This window comes from Dromiciops gliroides, chromosome 5 (genome assembly GCF_019393635.1).
Source record: "Dromiciops gliroides isolate mDroGli1 chromosome 5, mDroGli1.pri, whole genome shotgun sequence".
NCBI lineage: Eukaryota > Metazoa > Chordata > Mammalia > Microbiotheria > Microbiotheriidae > Dromiciops > Dromiciops gliroides.
In genome coordinates, this window is record NC_057865.1 from 220,534,715 (window position 1) to 220,542,306 (window position 7,592).

The window sequence follows — 7,592 nt, forward strand, 5'->3', positions numbered from 1 at the left end:
CCCAGGGGTCTTCTTAAGAAACACCTTGAAGCAGGAGAGATAGGCCCATTGGGCCGGGTTGCTGCCTTTGAGGTTTGAGGGGGACCTAGATGACTCAATCAGAGCTGCCTCTCACCAAACTTCTCCCAACCACCACCAGTGAGAGACGGTCCTCCCCCAATAAGATGATCACCCCATCTGACCACCTTGGGTCCTCTACAAATGGCCTTGGGGGCAGCTAGGTGGCACAGTGGATAAAGCACTGACCATGAATTCAGGAGGACCTGAGTTCAAATTTTGCTTCGAAACACTTGACACTTACTAGCTGGGTGACCCTGGGTAAGTCACTTAACCCCCATTGCCCCGCAAAAAATAAATAAATGAATAAAATGATAGATAGATAGGTAGATAGATAGATAAATGTATTGGCCTGTCTTCTGCTCAGAGAGATAGGTATCTCAGAGAAGCATGCCTTCTCCCCATGAGAAGTCCAAGGACTTTTCTCTTGGTTTCCTTTCCTTAGTGCCTAAATGAAATTATTTTATTCTAATTAGATGTGTGTGGGGCAGCTAGGTGGCACAGTGGATAAAGCAATGACCCTGGATTCAGGAGGACCCGAGTTCAAATTTGACCTCAGACACTTGACGCTTACTAGCTGTGTGACCCTGGGCAAGTCACTTAACCCCATTTGCCTCACCAAAAAACAAAAAACAAGCTAATTAGATGTGTGTGCAAGAGAATTCCTAAGAACCTCTACCCCAAACCCCCCCACCAATGACCTCCATGACAATGAGGATCAAATGAGATAACAGTTGAAAAGCACTTGGGGGTGGGGGGGCAGTTAGGTGGTACAGTGGATAGCACGCTGGAGCTGAATTCAGAAGGACCTGAGTTCAAATCCAACCTCAAACACTTGACACTAGCTGTGTGACCCTGGGCAAGTCACTTAACCCCCACTAACTGGCAAAAAAAGCAAAAACAAAAAACAAAGAAAACAAAACAAAACAAGAAAAGCACTTAGCATAGTGCAAGACAAATAGTAGATGCCTAATAAATGCTTATTTCATTCAACATGACAACAAAGACATGCACATTTTAAAAGTTTGCGCATGCAGAGCACTCACAAGCAAAAAGCAACAGCCAGCAAAACAAAGCTGACTAGTTGCAAAAATCACATTAAAAATAAAAATTCCAGTGTACAACCAGGAAGAAGAAAGTTTTCTGTACTTCATCAGAAAAATCTGGCTCCTGGGAAGAGAAAAAAAATGCAAACAAAATGTGTTTTATAAAATCCCCTTCTGGAAAAAAAAATGACCATAGTAGAAAATGACTGAAATTTTCTAATTCAGAAAATTTTCCAGACATTCAGATTGCTTGCCAGAAACAACACTTGACTGCAAAAATTTAAGTAAGGAAAGGAAGTTTAGAAAATCCCCTCAGGATTCACTATTAAGTAAAAAAATCAGTGCTGAGGCAGGGAAATCCTTTAAACTTGTTCACCCTCCCCCTCCCCCCAAAAGAGCTTTCTAGCATAAAAAATGTAAATCCTTAAACTCACTAGGCCTTTATTTAAAAAACAAAAGGATTTAAACTTATTCTAGGCTAGAATTAGATTTATCTTCTCCCTTTAAGTATTGTTAGTCAAGGAAGAAATTCTTTTGAGATTCAAACTGTTGATCACAATCCCTTTACAGAGGAAACGGGCACCCCAAACTGTTTGTCAAAGGCTTGACATCTTTCCCGCCAAATGCCAGTTGCGCTAGGAATCTGAGGAACAAATAGGAAATAAACTAAGTTTTCCAAGTCAAAAGAAAAACAGAACTGGGGAGTCGGGCATGAGAGAACATAGGTGGGGCAGCTAGGTGGCGCAGTGGATAAAGCACCAGCCCTGGATTCAGGCGGACCTGAGTTCAAATATGGCCTCAGACACTTGACACTTACTAGCTGTGTGACCCTGGGCAAGTCACTTAACCTTCATTGCCCTGCCCCCGCCCCCCAAAAAAAGAATCTAGGAGACAATACCAAGTGAATAATCTCTCCCACCTAGAGAAAGTCTCAGATCTCACCCAAAGGGAAAATTCCCTAAACAGTCTCTAGGGAGCCCTTAGGGATAGAGACATGATTGAGATGCTACATCCTCTTGTCTTCTTCCTAGACTAGTCTTTCTCTCCCTTCATGGACCTGAAAAGAGTCTGAAACAGTATGTGTGATGGAGAGAGAGCCAGAAGTCCAGGATCTCTCATTTCACCAGCTACCCTCTTCACAGCCGCACGCAGCATTGAGTAATCATTCTCCACTGATGAGAGGAATGCATGATGCCAATGGATTTGTGCCAAGGCCCCCTCCAATTTGAGCTAGGCTGGACCTCAGGCATCAGGTACAATACAGTCAGTTGTTCGGGTTGCAATGGAAGCCTTTCCAACTTTGTAAAATGTCCCCAGACTTTCACCTCATGGAGACGGCCCTGATTACACCAGGATCACCTTCCTGATGAGACAGACAGTAGGACTTGAGGTGAGACAGGGATAATACGCAAACAAACAGAAAACAACCTAAAAACTTGAATAGAAACTGTGGAGAAAATGCAGCCCAGGCTGCATAGGAAGGCTACCTTGCCCTCCCCAAAGCCCAGGATAGAGGCCTCAACACCCTGGGGTGCAGTGTCCTGCCCTTAGGACAGTACCCAGAATAGTGCTAGTGTGGAAAGTGGATTTGGGGGAGAATATAAATGTCATGGGGTGCAGAGCACCCCAGAAGTTCTCTGGGGCACACCAAGGAATCTTCTTGAGAAACTAAACCAGGGGACAGATAAGAGAGATAAGCTGAACCAAACCGGACTGAGCTAGCTTCGGATTCCTACCCTTCATTCTGGTCTCCCTTACCCTGGGGTTTGGGTGTGGCTGTGGCCTTTGTGTTCTGAAGAGGGATCCATAGCCACCCCTCACCCAATTCCCCCAGCTACCACCAGTGGGGGATGGTCCTCTCTCACTAAAGGAACTTTTCACAGGCAGATGGTCCACCCCCATCAGTCCTCTATAAAAGTACCTTCCAGTCTCCTGTTCGAGGAGATTTGGTACCTCTGAGCCATGTGCTTTATGCCAATCTCCCCATGAAAGTCCAAGGATTTCTTTCATGGTTTCCCTCCCCCCACCCTTCCCTTCCCTTGCTCCTAAATAAACTACCACCTTATTCTAACTAATTCTAACTAAGTTTTGTGTGCAAGAGGGGCGGGGGAGTGAGGGGTTCTGCAGGGGTCGGGGGGCCGAGTGTGTCCATGAAAGAGCCAGTATTGCACCTGCGGGGTTGGGGCGTTCGGAAAAATGGGCTCCTTCTTCACCCTCCCCCTCTCTCTGCCTCCCCACCCACCCCCATGTAGGAAGCTGAGACAAGATGCCTCTGACTGAGGCTTGCTTTGCAAAGCCATCCAACAGCTAAAACGTCTCAGCAAATTGAGAGGAAGGCAAGGGAAGGTGAAAAGTTCTCCCAGAATCCTCATACTGCATTTGTTTTGTTTTGTTTTGAATTTTCAAAATTATTTAATTTGAGGACTAAAACAAGCATTTCCATAACATAGTAAAATAAAAAAGATGATTGCACATAAAATCCCATCTCTGTTCTTCCAGACTGACCTGACCTGGGTCATCATGATTTCTCTCTTTCCCACTTGGGGCCCCTGCAAATGCTTGGTCTACTGTTGTGACCCACACACCCAGCAATTTATGACGCCATCATACCTCCATAGCATGAGTGAAAGCTCTTTTTCTTTGGGTTGGCTGATTTACCCAAACCAAGGAGATGCATTCTCTCCCTCTATCCTCACTTCTCCATTCCCACCCCACCCCCAAACATTACTTGGGCACTCCATATCTTGCCCCCATTTGCTTAAGTGGTCACTTTGTTGCGAGACCCCTCCCTCCCTGTTCTGTGGTCACCCAATGCATCCTCACCTGCTTGCCCAGGTGAACATCCTGTCCCCAATGAACCAGGAAGTATAAATCTACAGAGTGTTTTGGGAGCTGGAAGATGCAGAGTTTTAGACCTTCAAGGAAGTCCCACTTCAAGGAGAGATGGTGGGAGAGATCAGGCTACTCACTTCCAAATGCCTCCTGGGAAGATAGTGTCTACCAGCTGGTGAAATCTCATGGCCCCATGCCCAGAATGGGGTAGTCCAGACTCTGGACTGTGGTCTTGTTCTGCAGCTCCTGGAAAAACTGGGAGAGCTGAGGCTTGAAGATGGTGTTCCAGGACAGGAAACCAGCATTGACTCCTCTCCCAGGAAAGAGCCAATCATGGGATTAGGAGAGATCTGATGATCATTCTTAGCCTGGCATCGCTCTGCCGATCTTCAATATCCTCCTCACTCTGCTTAAAGTGTACCAATTGCCATATTATTATATTTCCTGTGGCCTGGCATTTGGCCTGATCTCTCTCAAATGCTTAAAATATGAAGCTTAATGTAATGGAATCAGCTTTGGATTTGGAGACAGAACTCAGATGAAAACCCTAGCTCTGCTGTTTTCTATCTTGGTAACACTGGACAAATGGGTGTTGGATTAGTTGACCTCTGAGGTCTCTCCCAGCTGTGTTCCTAGTGTCTTCTTGGTGGTATTGCTTTTCTCTCCCCATTCAATTGTTCTCCTTGTGCCACATCAGTGATTTTTTTAAAAAAGAATTTACCTTAAAATTAAAAAAAAAATAACAAGCATCTATTTCCTCTTCCTTCCACATCTCCTCTGCCCATTAAAAAAAAAAGACAAAACACTAGTAACAAAGATGCACAGATAATTAAGCAAAACAAATTCCCCCATTAGTCATGGTCCAGAAATGTCTCTTATTCTGCACTTTGAGCCAATCACAGCTCAGGAAATAGATAACATTTTTTTTTTTTTGGCATTAGTCCTCTGGAATTGTGTTTTTTCATAATACTGCCTAAGCCTTTCAAGGTTGTTTTGTTTATAATGTTGTTGTAACATAAATTGTTTTCCTGGTTCTACTCATCTCACGTTGCGTCATCAGTTCATAAATATTGCCAGGTTTCTCTAAAACCATCTCTTCAGTTATTTCATATGGCGCAATAACATTCAGTTATTGCGCCATATGAAATAATATACTACAATCTGTTCAGTGATTCCCTAACATATTTTATTATTGAACTAGTGTCCACTGATGTGGGATAGAATTTGGGGTCAAATTGATTGTCCCAAAAGAATTACAAGACTCAGTGACTCAGTTTCCCAAGTTTTATTGCAATACCATGAGTGACCACAGGGAGAGAACCAGAATAGTGGAAAGCTATCTTTCCAATAAGGTAAGGAAAGAGAGTTATATTTATAGTATAGATAAATTGATTTATCAGTGTCATTATAATAATCTCCCCCTTGGGGAGGTACAAGGAAGGGCCTGTCTTTCTCATTATAATATTCTCCACCTTGGAGAGGGTTTATCCTAATTTGGAGTTCCTGAGGGTTTCCTGTGAGAGAAGGGTTTTTTATTCTGGATGGGGGGTAGAGAGAGGGAGGGAGCAACCAACTGAGGGAGACAAGAAGATGAGGCTTGGAGGAGAGGAGACAAGAAGGGAGGAGAGAGAAGAGTTCACGGCTGGCAGAGGATAAAGTTAAATGAGGACCTGCAGGGGTATCTGGTGGGCCAGTTTATAGGTCATATGTCCTACTTTTTTTTGTCCTTATTTCTAAATTAGTTCTCATCAATAAACGCTGTTCTTTTGTCCTTTTGAAAAGAGGCTTTTTAATCTCATTTCTTATCAGTCTAGGAGAAGCAGTTGGGGAGGGGGCAGTGTGGAAGAGGAGGCTCAGGACCTAGAGGTCCCCTGTTATTTTTTTTGTTTGTAACAAACATTTATTTTATTTTTTCCAGTTACATATAAGGGTCATTTTCAACATTCATTTTCATAAGATTTAGAGTTCCAAATTTTTCTCCCTCCCTTCCTCCCTTTCCTCCCCCCTCCACAAGACAGCAACCAGGTTATATATGCATATATATAAGTACTCTCTTTATCAGTTCTTTCTATGGGGGTGGATAATAAGCTTCCTCATTATTCCCTTGGGATTGTCTTGGATCATTGCATTGCTGAGAGTAGTTAAGTCATTCACAATTGCTCATAGAACAATACTGCTGTCACTATGCACAAGGTCCTCCCAGCTCTGCTCACTTCACTATAAGTCAGTTCATGAGTCTTTCCAGGTTTTTCTGGGATCATGCTGTTTGTCATTTCCTATAGCACAAGACCATTCCATCACAATCATATAGCACCAAGAGTTGCTATAAATATTTTTTGTACAATTTTCCCCCTTTTCTCTTTTTCATGATTACTATTGTTAACTGTTTCCCTTCCATCCAGTTCCCTTCCCCATTTTATTTATTCTATTATCCATCTTCTTTCATCCTATCCCTCTTCAAAAGGGATTTGCTTCTGTCTGTCCCCTCTCCCACTCTGCCCTTCCTTCTTTTGCCCCCTTCTCTCTTTTTTTTTTTTGGTGAGGCGATTGGGGTTAAGTGACTTGCCCAGGGTCACACAGCTAGTAAGTGTTAAGTGTCTGAGGCTGAATTTGAACTCAGGTCCTCCTGAATCCAGGGCTGGTGCTCTATCCACTGCGCCACCTAGCTGCCCCATGCCATTTAATTTCTGTGGCTTATTTTACAGATGAGGAGCTGAGGCAAACAGTATTAAGTGACTTGCCCAAGGTCACACAACCAGTAAGTGTCTGAGGCAGTATTTGAACTCAGGTCTTCCTGACTCCAGGCCCAGCACTTTATCTACTGTACCACCTAGCTGCCCTTAAAGAGGTTACTACTCTTTGGTAGATTGGTCAAGGGCCACCTTTCCCTTTTCTGTTGACTCTCTTAATTACTTCAAAAGGAATCCTTACTGGGCTAATCTGAAAAAGGAGCTGGACCCTGCTTTGGAATTAGTAGAGAAAGACCACCAAGTGTTTCTCTTTCAGATTAGAAGAAAGACCTAGGGGGTGGCTAGGTGGCGCAGTGGATAAAGCACTGGCCCTGGATTCAGGAGTACCTGAGTTCAAATCCGGCCTCAGACACTTGACACTTACTAGCTGTGTGACCCTGGGCAAGTCACTTAACCCCCATTGCCCCGCAAAAAAAAAAACAACCAAAAAAAAACAAACAAAAAAAAAAAGGAGAAAGACCTAAAAGGAGAAGAAGAGAGTGGGGTAGCTGTTATGTTTCTAGTGGGGCTTGGAGATTTCCCTGATTTTATAGATGAGGAAACTGATCTATACCCAACTGATCTAAACCCAGACAGGTAACTTATCTAAGACCACAGTTAAATGGCAGAGCTAGGACTAGAAACCAAATTCTAGACATTAAATCAATAAGTACTTATGAAATCTCTACAACTGGTCAGGCACTGAGCTATGTGCTTAAATAAAAAAAATGAAATAGTGCCTGCCCTCAAGAAGCGTACATTCTATTGGGGGAGACAATGTATACATATCTAAGTATATACAGCAGGTCATTTTATTAGGGAAATTACAGGTGGGAAGAAAGGGTACATTCCAGGCTTGGAGGGCATTCAGTACAATGGCAGGGAAATGGGAGGAATGTTGTGAGGAGCAACAAAGAGGCCAGTCTGG